Here is a 13,780-nt window from a genome sequence, read left to right as displayed (position 1 = left end):
ACCAATCCTCTCAGTACCAAGTGTCCAGCCTTATGCCACATCCAGCTGTCATTGTAGATAGCGTCATTCCAGGTTTCATCAGAGACCCTGAAGGAATTGTAAAGAATTTCCCTGTTTTTTGCTTTGTTTTTGAAATTCCTTTTTATAGTGGGATTGAGCTGATTATCGCTGCCATGTTTATGCCAGTCTAAACACACTTGATTCCCTTATGGAGACATATCAATACATAGGTTTTAAGATTTTTACTAGTCAGATGTATTCCTCTGCGGGAAATATGGGGTTTTGCGTCCCTTTCACTGAGGAAGGTGTAGGTCTTGTCTATTCCATAATTGGTTTTTGGAATGGTTCCTGTGCTTATATCAAACTCTGGTTTTCTGCATCACCCCACCTCTCCTTCCCCCTTAAGCAGGCATAAGAGTGTTTTCTAAATGTGAGACTCTGTTTTATTTCCTAACTCAGTTCATGTGTAGCCATGTTTACAGGATCATCATAAGTGATATCTTATGATAAGTTTCTTTTTCTGTGTGACTTATTTCACTTAGAATCATCGTACCTGAATCCACTCACTTTGCTGCTACTGGTCTTATGACATTGATTTCATGGCTGAGGGATATTCCATTGTACGTAAGAACCACAATTTTTTGAACCATTTTTATATTTCCTGGGATATTTAAGGTGTACCCAAGTTGAGGTTCTTGTAAGCAGTGCAGCCCTAAATTTGGGGGTGGCTGTGTCTTATTGATTTTCAGTTTTCCCAATGTATATTCCCTAGACTGGAAGTGCCCTTGGCTCTGTAGCTCTGTTGTTTACTTGTTTTAGGGAACCCAATGCACTCCTCCAGTGAGGCAGTTGGCAATTTACATCCCGCCCATCAGCATAACAAGGCTCCCTGTTCTCCAGGGCCTTTCTGGCCTTTCTGGTTTCTACACATTTTGTGGATGTCCCTTTGGACTGGTGGGAAGTGATACTTCTTTGTTGTGCAGATTTGCATTGCCAGCTTGCTTGCTTGGCCAAAAAGGGCGTATGTGTTTTCTCCTGAATATATTCATGGGAAAAGGCATACACCATTTTTGGCCAAGTGAATCATTGTCGAAGTTGTGCCCCTCTTCCTGTGCTTTACAGGCGATTCCTACGTACCTCTTGAAATCTGTTTCCTGCTATTCTGCCTCGCTTTCAAGTCGGCCTCGTTGCCTTCCCTCAACAGATTTTGGGACGATAGTTGTCCTTTATTACTCTGCCAGTTTGTGAATTGCTGTGCCCCTGAGCTCCATTTTTCAACTCATTATTTGTGAGCTGAATGCAACTCCAAAATTTTGGTTCAGGACCTATACTGGTTCCCGATGGGTGGCTACGACTTTGGTTAATTCTTCTTCCTGCCGGGAAATTAGAGTGACATGTGCACGTCGAAATGCCTAACAGCTACTCTCTCATTGGTTCTCTATCTTCCCTTCCATCCTCTGCCAAATTGGCAACCTGTGCGAATCAGGAGGTTAAAGGGGCTTTATTTCCAAGTTGGGAGATTGATAGTAAAGCAGTAGGAAAGTCAAACTGGAGCACCACGAGAGGCACTATTCGTTGAGTTTAGAAACCTTTTGTATTCACAGTGTGTCTATTCTCTAGGTTTCCCGTACATGTTATAGCTGTAGTAATATTCCCTTCAAGTTGGAGTGTTGGTACCCATGGCATAGGGGGCTTGCATTATTGCTTTAAAGGGTCTGCATTTGCTCACCCAATCTCACCAATCCTCTCAGTCCCAAGTGTCCAGCCTTATGCCACATCCAGCTGTCATTGTAGATAGGGTCATTCCAGGTTTCATCAGAGACCCTGAAGGAATTGTAAAGAATTTCCCTGTTTTTTGTTTTGTTTTTGAAATTCATTTTTATAGTGGGTTTGTGCTGATTCTCGCTGCCATGTTTATGCCAGTCTAGACACACTTGATTCCCTTAGGGAGACATATCAATACATAAGTTTTATTATTCTTACTAGTCAGATATATTCCTCTGTGGGAAATATGGGGTTTTGATTCCCTTTCACTGAGGAAGGTGTAGGTCTTGCCTATTCCATAGTTGGTTTTTGGAACGGTACCTGTGCTTATATCAAACTCTGGTTTTCTGCATCACCCCACCTTTCCTTCCCCCTTAAGCAGGCATAAGAGTGTTTTCTAAATGTGAGACTCTGTTCCCTTTCCTAACTCAGTTCATGTGTAGCCATGTTTACAGGATCTTCATAAGTGATATCTTATGATAAGTTTCTTTTTCTGTGACTTATTTCACTTAGAATCATCCTACCTGAATCCACTCACTTTGCTGCTACTGGTCTTATGATATTGATTTCATGGCTGATGGATATTCCATCGTATGTAAGTACCACAATTTTTTGAACCATTTTTATATTTCCTGGGATATTTAAGATGTACCCAAGTTGAGGTTCTTGTAAGCAGTGTAGCCCTTAATTTGGGGGTGGCTCTCTCTTATTGATTTTCACTTTTCCCAAGGTATATTCCCTAGACTGGAAGTGGCCTTGGCTCTGTAGCTCTGTTGTTTACTTGTTTTAGGGAACACAATGCTCTCCTCCAGTGAGGCAGTTGGCAATTTACATCCCGCCCATCAGCATAACAAGGCTCCCAGTTCTCCAGGGCCTGTCTTGCCTTTCTGGTTTTTACACATTTTGTGGATGTCCCTTTTGACCGGTGGGAAGTGATATTTCTTTGTAGTGCAGATTTGCATTGCCCGCTTGCTTGCTTGGCCAAAAATGGCGTATGCGTTTTCTCCTGAATATATTCAGGAGAAAACGCATACGCACTTTTGGGCCAAGTGCACCATTGTGGCAGTTGTGCCCCTCTTCCTGTTCTTTACAGGCGATTCCTACGTACCTCTTGAAATCTGTTTCCTGCTATTCTGCCTCGCATTCAAGGTGGCCTCGTTGCCTTCCCTCAACAGATTTTTGGATGATAGTTGTCCTTTATTACTCTGACACTTTGTGAATTGCTGTGCCCCTGAGCTCCATTTTTCAACTCGTTTTTTGTGAGCTGAACGCAAGTCCAAATTTCTGGTTCAGGACCTATACTCGTTCCCGACGGGTGTCTGAGACTTTGGTTAATTCTTCTTTCTGCCGGGAAATTAGAGTGACATGTCCCTGTCCAAATGCCTAACAGCTACTCTCTCATTGGTTCTCCCTCTTCCCTTACATCCTCTGCCAAATTGGCAAACTGTGCGAACCAGGATGTTAAAGGGGCTGTCTCTCCAAGTTGGGAGATTGATAGTAAAGCAGTTGGAAAGTCAAAATGGAACAAAAGGAGAGGGACTATTCGTTGAGTTTTAGAAACCTTTCATATTCACAGTGTGCCCATTATCAAGGTCTCCCGTACATGATATAGCTGTAGTAATATTCCCTTCAACCTGGAGAGTTGGGACCCATGGAATGGGGTCCATGCATTATTGCATTAAAGGGTCTGCATTTGCTCAACCTATCCTACCAATCCTCTCAGTCCCAAGTGTCCAGCCTTATGCCACATCCAGCTGTCATTGTAGATAGGGTCATTCCACGTTTCATCAGAGACCCTGAAGGAATTGTAAAGAATTTCCCTGTTTTTTTGTTTTGATTTTGAAATTCCTTTTTATAGTGGGCTTGAGCTGATTCTCGCTGCCATGTTTATGCCCGTCTAGACACCTTGATTCCCTTACGTAGACATATCAATACATAGTTTTAAGATTCATACTAGTCAGATCTATTCCTCTGCGGGAAATATGGGGTTTTGAGTCCCTTTCACTGAGGAAGGTGTGGGTCTTGTCTATTCCATAGTTGGTTTTTGGAACGGTACCTGTGCTTATATCAAACTCTGATTTTATGCATCACCCCACGTGTCCTTCCCCCTTAAGCAGGCATAAGAGTGTTTTCTAAATGTGAGACTCTGTTCTCTTTCCTAACTCAGTTCATGTACAGCCATGTTTACAGGATCTTCATAAGTGATATCTTATGCTAAGTTTCTTTTTCTGTGTGACTTATTTCACTTAGAATCATCGTACCTGAATCCACTCACTTTGCTGCTACTGGTCTTATGACATTGATTTCATGGCTGAGCGATATTCCATCGTATGTAAGTACCAAAAATTTTTAAACCATTCTTATATTTCCTGGGATATTTAAGGTGTACCCAAGTTGAGGTTCTTGTAAGCAGTGCACCCCTAAATTTGGGGGTGGCTCTATCTTATTGATTTTCAGTTTACCGAAGGAATATTCCCGAGATGGAAGTGCCCTTGGCTCTGTAGCTCTGTTGTTTACTTGTTTTAGGGAACACAATGCACTCCTCCAGTGAGGCAGTTGGCAATTTACATCCCGCCCATCATTATAACAAGGCTCCCTGTTCTCCAGGGCCTCTCTGACCTTGCTTGTTTTTACACATATTGTGGTTGTTTCTTTTGACCGGTGGGAAGTGATACTTCTTTGTAGTGCAGATTTGCATTGCCCGCTTGCTTGCTTGGCGAAAAAGGACATGCATATACGTTTTCTCCTTTATATATTCAGGAGAAAACGCATATGCCATTTTTGGCCAAGTGCATCATTGTCGAAGTTGTGCCCCTCTTCCTGTGCTTTACAGGTGATTCCTACGTACCTCTTGAAATCTGTTTCCTGCTATTCTGCCTAGCTTTCAAGTCGGCCTCGTTGCCTTCCCTCAACAGATTTTTGGACGATAGTTGTCCGTTATTACTCTGCCAGTTTGTGAATTGCTGTGCCCCTGAGCTCCATTTTTCAACTCGTTTTTTTGTGAGCAGAACGCAAGTCCAAAATTTAGGTTCAGGAGATATACTGGTTCCCGGTGGGTGGCTGAGACTTTGTTTAATTTTTCTTCCTGCCGGGAAATTAGGGTGACATGTGCCTGTCCAAATGCATAACAGCTACTCTCTCATTGGTTCTCCCTCTTCCCTTCCATCCTCTGCCAAATTGGCAACCTGTGCGAACCAGGAGGTTAAAGGGACTGTCTCTCCAAGTTGGGAGATTGATAGTAAAGCAGTTGGAAAGTCAAACCGGAAAAAAAGGAGAGGGAATATTCTTTGAGTTTTAGAAACCTTTCGTATTCACAGTGTATCCATTCTCTAGGTTTCCCGTACATGTTAGAGCTGTAGTAATATTCCCTTTAACCTGGAGAGTTGGGAAACATGGAATGGGGGCCATGCGTTATTGCTTTATAGTGTCTGCAATTTCTCACCCAATCTCAACAATCCTCTCAGTCCCAAGTGTCCAGCCTTATGTCACATCCAGCTGTCATTGTACATAGGGTCATTCCACGTTTCATCAGAGACCCTGAAGGAATTGTAAAGAATTTCCCTTTTTTTTGTTTTGTTTTTGAAATTCCTTTTTATAGTGGGTTTGAGCTGATTCTGCTGCCATGTTTATGCCAGTCTAGACACACTTGTTTCCCTAAAGGAGACCTATCAATACATAGGTTTTAAGATTCTTACTAGTCAGATCTATTCCTCTGCGGGAAATATGGGGTTTTGAGTCCCTTTCACTGAGGAAGGTGTAGGTCTTTTCTATTCCATAGTTGGTTTTTGGAACGGTACCTGTGCTTATATCAAACTCTGGTTTTATGCATCCCCCCACCTCTCCTTCCCCCTTAAGCAGGCATAAGAGTGTTTTCTAAATGTGAGACTCTGTTCTCTTTCCTAACTCAGTTCATGTGTAGCCATGTTTACAGGATCTTCATAAGTGATATCTTATGCTAAGTTTCTTTTTCTGTGTGACTTATTTCACTTAGAATCATCGTACCTGAACCACTCACTTTGCTGCTACTGGTCTTATGACATTGATTTCATGGCTGAGGGATATTGCATTGTACATAAGTACCACAATTTTTTGAACCATTTTTATATTTCCTGGGATATTTAAGCTGTACACAAGTTGAGGTTCTTGTAAGCAGTGCAGCCCTAAATTTGGGGTTGGCTCTGTCTCATTGATTTTCAGTTTTCCCAACGTATATTTCCTAGAGTGGAAGTACCCTTGGCTCTGTAGCTCTGTTGTTTACTTGTTTTAGGGAAAACAATGCACTCCTCCAGTGAGGCAGTTGGCAATTTACATCCCTCACATCAGCATAACAGGGCTCCCAGTTCTCCAGGGCCTGTCTTGCCTTTCTGGTTTTTACACATTTTGTGAATTTCCTTTTGGACCGGTGGGAAGCGATACTTCTGTCTGGTGCAGATTTGCATTGCCCGCTTGCTTGCTTGACCAAAAAGGGCGTATGTGTTTTCTCCTGAATATATTCAGTAGAAAACACATACGCCCATTTCAGCCAAGTGAATCATTGTCGAAGTTGTGCCCCTCTTCCTGTGCTTTACAGGCGATTCCTACCTACCTCTTGAAATCTGTTTCCTGCTTTCTGCTTCACTTTCAAGTAGGCCTCGTTGCCTTCCTCAACAGATTTTTGGATGATAGTTGTCCTTTATTACTCTGGCTGTTTGTGAATTACTGTGCCCCTGAGCTCCATTTTTCAACTCATTTTTTGTGACCTGAATGCAAGTCCAAAATTTTGTTTTTTGGACCTATACTGGTTCCCGATGGGTGGCTGAGTCTTTGGTTAATTCTTCTTCCTGCCGGGAAATTAGAGTGACATGTGCCCGTCCAAATGCCTAACAGCTACTCTCTCATTGGTTCTCCCTCTTCCCTTCCATCCTCTGCCAAATTGGCAACCTGTGCGAACTAGGAGGTTAAAGGGGATGTCTCTCCAAGTTGGGAGACTGATAGGAAAGCTTTTGGAAAGTCAAAACGGAGCAGCACGAGAGGGACTATTCGTTGAGTTTTAGAAACCTTTCATATTCACAGTGTATCCATTCTGTAGGTTTCCCGTACATGTTATAGCTGTAGTAATATTCCCTTCAACCTGGAGCGTTGGGACCCATGGAATGGGGGCCATGCATTATTGCTTTAAAGGGTCTGCATTTGCTCACCCAATCTCACGTATCTTCTCAGTCCCAAGTGTCCAGCCTTATGCCACATCCAGCTGTCATTGCAGATAGGGTCATTCCAGGTTTCAACAGACACCCTGAAGGAATTGTAAAGAATTTCCCTGTTTTTTTTGTTTGTTTTTGAAATTCCTTTTTATAGTGGGTTTGAGCTGATTCTTGCTGCCATGTTTATGCCAGTCTAGACACACTTGATTCCCTTATGGAGACATATCAATACATACGTTTTAAGATTCTTACTAGTCAGATCAATTCCTCTGAGGGAAATATGTGTTTTTGAGTCCCTTTCACTGAGGAAGGTGTAGGTCTTGTCTATTCCATAGTTGGTTTTTGGAACGGTACCTGTGCTTATATCAAACTCTGGTTTTATGTATCACCCCATCTCTCCTTCCCCCTTAAGCAGGCATAAGAGTGTTTTCTAAAGGTAAGACTCTGTTCTCTTTCCTAACTCAGTTCATGTGTAGCCATGTTTACAGGATCTTCATAAGTGATATCTTATGATAAGTTTCTTTTTCTGTGTGACTTATTTCACTTAGAATCATCGTACCTGAATCCACTCACTTTGCTGCTACTGGTCGTATGACATTGATTTCATGGCTGAGGGATATTCCATCTTACGTAAGTACCACAATGTTTTGAACCATTTTTATATTTCCTGGGATATTTAAGGTGTACCCAAGTTGAGGTTCTTGTAAGCAGTGTAGCCCTAAATTTGGGGGTGGCTCTGTCTTATTGATTTTCAGTTTTCCCAAGGTATATTCCCTAGACTGGAAGTGCCCTTGGCCCTGTAGCTCTGTTGTTTACTTGTTTTAGGGAACACAATGCACTCCTCCAGTGAGGCAGTTGACAATTTACATCCCGCCCATCAGCATAACAAGACTCCCTGTTCTCCATGGCCTTCCTTGCCTTTCTGGATTTTACACATTTTGCAGATATCCCTTTTGACCGGTGGGAAGTGATACTACTTTTTAGTGCAGATTTGCATTGCCTGCTTGCTTTGTTGTCAAAAAGGGCGTATGCGTTTTCTCCTGAATATATTCAGGAGAAAACGCATACGCCCTTTTTGGCCAAGTGCATCATTGTCGAAGTTTTGCCCCTCTTCCTGTGCTTTATAGGTGATTCCTACGTAACTCTTGAAATCTGTTTCCTGCTATTCAGCCTTGCATTCAAGTCCGCCTCGGTGCCTTCCCTCAACAGATTTGTGGACGATAGTTGTCCTTTATACTCTGCCAGTTTGTGAATTGCTGTGCCCCTGTGGTCCAGTTTTCAACTCGTTTTTTTGTGAGCTGAACGCAAGTCCAAAATATTGCTTCACGACCTATGCTGGTACATAGTGCGTGGCTGAGACTTTGGTTAATTCTGCTTCCGGCCGGGAAATTAGAGTGACATGTGCCCGTCCAAATGCCTAACAGCTACTCTCTCATTGGTTCTCCCTCTTCCCTTTCATCCTCTGCCAATTTGGCAACCTGTGAGAAGCAGGAGGTTAAAGGGGCAGTCTCTCTAAGTTGGGAGATTGATAGTAATGCAGTTGGAAATTCAAACCCGAGCACTAGGAGAGGGACTATTCGTTGAGTTTTAGAAACCTTTCGTATTCACAGTGTGTCCATTCTCTAGGTTTCCCGTACATGTTATACCTGTAGTAATATTCCCTTCAACCAGCAGAGTTGGGACAAATGGAATGGGTGCCACTCATTATTGATTTATAGGGTCTGCATTTGCTCACCCAATCTCACCAATCCTCTCAGTCCCAAGTGTCCAGCCTTATGCCACATCCAGCTGTCATTGTAGATAGGGTCATTCCCGGTTTCATCAGATACCCTGAAGGAATTGTAAGAAATTTCCCTGTTTTTTTGTTTTGTTTTTGAAATTGCTTTATATAGTGGGTTTGAGCTGATTCTCACTGCCATGTTTATGCCAGTCTAGACACACTTGTTTCCCTTATGGAGACATATCAATACATAGGTATTAAGATTCTTACTAGTAAGATATATTACTCTGCGGTGAATATGAGGTGTTGAGTCCCTTTCACTGAGGAAGGAGTAGGTCTTCTCTATTCCATATTTGGTTTTTGGAACGGTACCTGTACTAATATCAAACTCTGGTTTTATGCATCACCCCACCTCTCCTTCCCCCTTAAGAAGGCAAAAGGGTGTTTTCTAAATGTGAGACTCTCTTTTCTTTCCTAACTCAGTTCATGTGTAGCCATGTTTACAGGATCTTCATAAGTGATATTTTATGATAAGTTTCTTTTTCTGTGTGACTTATTTCACTTAGAATCATCGTACCTGAATCCACTCATTTTGCTGCTACTGGCCTTATGACATTGATTTTATGGCTCAGGGATATTCCATCATACGTAAGTACCACAATTTCCTGAACCATTTTTGTCTTTCCTGGGATATTTAAGGTGTACCCAAGTTGAGGTTTTTGTAAGCAGTGCAGCCCTGAATTTTTGTGTGGATCTGTCTTATTGATTTCAGTTTTCCCAAGGTATATTCCCTAGATTGGAAGTGCTCTTGGCTCCGTAGCTTTGTTGTTTACTTGTTTTAGGGAACACAATGCACTCCTCCAGAGAGGCAGTTGGCAATTTACATCCCGCCCATCAGCCTAACAGGGCTCCCTGTTCTCCAGGGCCTGTCTTGCCTTTCTGGTTTTTACACATTTTGTGGATGTCCTGTTTGACCGGTGGGAAGTGATACTTCATTGTAGTGCAGATTTGCATTGCCCGCTTGCTTGCTTGTCTGAAAAGGTCATAAGCGTTTTCTCCTGAATATATTCACGTGAAATCCCATATGCCCTTTATGGCCATTTCCATAATTTTCGAAGTTGTGATGCTTTTCCTGTGTTTAAAGGCGATTCCAATGTAACTCTTGAAATCTGTTACATGCCATTCTGCCTCATTTTCGCTTCCGCCTCGTGGCTTTCCGTCAACAGATTTTTGGAAGAGAGTACTCCTTTATAACTCTGCAGGTTAGTGAATTGCTGTGGTCCTGAGCTCCATTTTTCAACTTGCGTTTTTGTTAGCTGACCACAGATCCACAGTTTTGCTTCTGGAACTATCCTGGTTCTGGGGCGGAAGGCTGAGACTTTGGTTAATTCCTCTTCGTGACGGGAAATTAGAGTGACATGTGGCCATCCAAATGCCTACAGCTACTCTCTCTTTGGTTCTCTCTCTTCCCTTATATCCTCTGCAGAATTTGCCAACTGTGTGAACCATGAGGTTATAGGGGCTGACTCTCCAAGTTGTGAGAGTGATAGTAAAGCAGTTGGAATGTCAAACTGGAGCACAAGGAGAGAAAAAAAGTAGTAGAGTTTTAAAAACCTTTCACCATAAGTCGGTTTCCATTCTCTAGGTTCCCATACATGTTATAACTGTAGTGATATTCCCTTCTACCTGGAGAGATGGGAACCATGGAATGGGTAGCAGGCATTATTGCTTTAAAGGGTCGGCATTTTTTCACCCAATCTCACCAATCCTCTCAGTCCCAAGTGACCAGCCTTATGCCACATCCAGCTGTCATTGTAGATAGGGTCATTCCAGGTTTCATCAGAACCCCTGAAGGTATTGTGTAAGAATTTTACTGTTTTTATCTTTTGTTTTGAAATTCATTTTTATAGTGGGTTTGAGTTGATTTTCACTGCCATGTTTATGTCGTTCTAGACACACTTCGTTCCCTTATGGAGACATATCAATACATAGGTTTTAAAATTCTTACTAGTCAGATATATTTCTCTGCGGGGAATAGGGATGTTGAGTTCCATTCACTGAGGAAGGAGTAGGGCTTGTCTCTTCTGTTTTTGGATTATGGAACATTACCTGAGCTAATATCAAACTTCTGTTTTGTGCATCTCCCCACCTCTCTTTCCCCTTAAGCAAGCGTTAGAGTGTTTTCTAAATCTGAGACTCTGTTCTCTTCCCTAATTCATTTCATATGTAGCCATGTTTACATTCCCTTCATAAGTGATATCTTATGTCAGAATGCACTATGGCTCTTGTCATAATAATGCTCCATGACCCCTGTCATCACAATGCTCCACGCCCTGGTTATCACAATGCTCCATGTCCCTTGTCATCACAATTCTCCACGTCCTTGACATCACAATGCTACATGACACTTCTCATCACAACGTTTCATGCTCTTGTCATCACAATTCTCCATGCACTTGACATTGCAATGCTCCATGCACTTGTCATCACAATGCTCCATGCACTTGTCATCACAATGCTCCATGAACCCTGTCATCACAATGCTCCCTGAAACCTGTCATCACAATGCTTCATGCCCCTTGTCATTACAGTGCTCCATGATGCTCGACATCACAATTACCCAAGGTCTTCTCATCACAATGCTCCAAGGTTTTGCCATCACCATGCTCCATGCCTTGTCATCTCAAAGCTCAATGTCCCTTGTCCTCAAAATTCTCCATGTCCTTGTCATTACAATGCTCCACGGCACTTCACATAACAATGTTATATGCTCTTGTCATCACAATACTCCATGCACTTGTCACAGCATTGCTCCATGACCCCTGTCATAGGAAGCTCCAAGCGATTGTCATCACAATGTTTCATGACCTGGACATTAAAATTATCAATGGCCCTTGATATCACAATTCTCCATGCCCTTGTCATCACAATGCTCCTTTACTTTGTCACAACAATCCTCCATGACACTTGGCATCACAATGCTCCATGATATTGTCATCAAACTGGAACATGACATATTTCATCACAATGCTCCCTGACAACTTTCTTCACCATAATCTACGACCTTGTTATCACAGTGCACCATGCCCTTGTCATCACAATGTGCCATGTACACTCTTATCACAATAATCCATGAAACTTGTCAGACTAATGATCCATGCCACTTTTCATCTCAATGCTCCATGAACGCTGTCATCACAATGCACCATGCCCATCATCATAATGCTTCATGCTATTGTCATCACAATTAAATCAAAATGCTCCATGACCTCTGTCAACACAATGCTCCAAACCCTTGTGATCACAATGTTCCATAACACTTGTCATCACAATGCCCCATGATGCTGGTCAGCACAATTATCCATGGTCTTCTCATCACAATGCACCATGACTTTTGTCATCACAATGCTCAATACACTTGTCATCACAATGCTCTCTGACTATTGCCGTCAGTATGCACATTGAAATCTTTCATGACAAGGCTCCATGCCTTTTTCATCACAATGCTCCAAGACCCCTGTGATCACAATGTTCCTTGCACTTGTCATCACAAATCTCCATGACGCATGTCATCAGAATGCTCCATGACATTCTCATCATAATGTTCCATGCCCTTATCATCACAATGCTCCAAGACCCCTGTAATCACAATGATCCCTGCGTCTTTTCATCAGAATGCTCCATGAGACATGTCATCACAAGGTACCATGGTCTTCACATCACAGTGCTCCAGGACCTTTTCATCACAGTGCTCCATTCCCTTGTCATCACAATGCTCCATGACCCCAGTCATCACAATACTCCATGAACATTTTCAGCCCATTGTGCCATGACACTTCTCATCACAATGATGCATGCCCTTTTCATCCCAATGCTCCATGACCCCTGTATTCACAATGCTCTGTGACGCTTGTCATCAAAGTGCTCCATGACACCTGTCATAACAAAGCTCCAAGCATTTTTCAGCAAAATGCTACATGACCTTGTCATTACAATGCTCTATGTGCTTGTCATCCAAATACTCCATTACCAATGCCATCACAATCCTCCATGAACTTTGGGATCACATTGCTTCATGCCGTTGTCATCACAATGCTCCATGCTCCTTGAAATCAAATGAGCCATGACCTCTGTCATCACAATGCTCCAATCCCTTGTGATCACAATGTTCCATAACACTTGTCATCACAACGCTCCATGATGCCTGTCATCACAATACTCCATGCCCTTTTCATCACAATGCTCCATGACATTGTCATCAAAATACTCCACAAGCTTGTCATCAGAATGATCCATGACCCTTGTCATCACAATTCTCCTTGCACTTGTCAGCACAATGCGCCTTGACACTTGTCATCACAATGCTCCAAGCCATTGTCATCACAATGCTCCATTACCTTTGTCGTCAGAATCCTCCATGACACTTTGCATCACAATGCTCCATGCCATTGTCATCACAATGTGCCATTATATATGTCATCACAATGCTCCCTGACACCTGTCTTCACAATACTACATGACCTGGTCATCACAATGCTCCACGCCCTTGTCATCACAATGCGCCATTCCAACTGTCATCGCAATAATTCTTGAAACTTATTAGACCAATGCTCTATGCCCTTGTCATCACAATGCTCCATGCCCTTGTTATCACAGTGCTCCATGACCCCTGTCATCACAATGCTCTTTGACTCCAGTCATCACAATGCTTCATGACCTCTGTCATCACAATTGTCCATGCCCTCGTCATCAACAGTCTCTGTGACCTTTTTAACCACAATGCTCCATGAACTATTCATAACAATGCTCTTTGACCCTTGTCATCACAATGTTCTATGCCTTTATCAGCACAATGCTCCATGACCCTTGTAATCACAATGCTCCATGAACGCTCTCATCACATTGCTCCATGCCCTTCTCTTCACAAAGCTCCATGACAAATGTCATCAGAATGCTCCATGGCCTTCTCATCACAATGTTCCATGCCCTTGCCATGACAATGCTCCATTACCCCAGTCATAACAATGCTCCATGACCCCTGCCATCACGATGTTCCATGGCTTGTCATCACATAGCTCGATGACCCTTCTCATCACAATGCTCCAAGAACCCTGTA

The sequence above is a fragment of the Mesoplodon densirostris genome, chromosome 1 (genome assembly GCF_025265405.1).
Source record: "Mesoplodon densirostris isolate mMesDen1 chromosome 1, mMesDen1 primary haplotype, whole genome shotgun sequence".
Classification (NCBI taxonomy): Eukaryota; Metazoa; Chordata; class Mammalia; order Artiodactyla; family Ziphiidae; genus Mesoplodon; species Mesoplodon densirostris.
Note: the sequence above shows the minus strand (reverse complement) of the source record.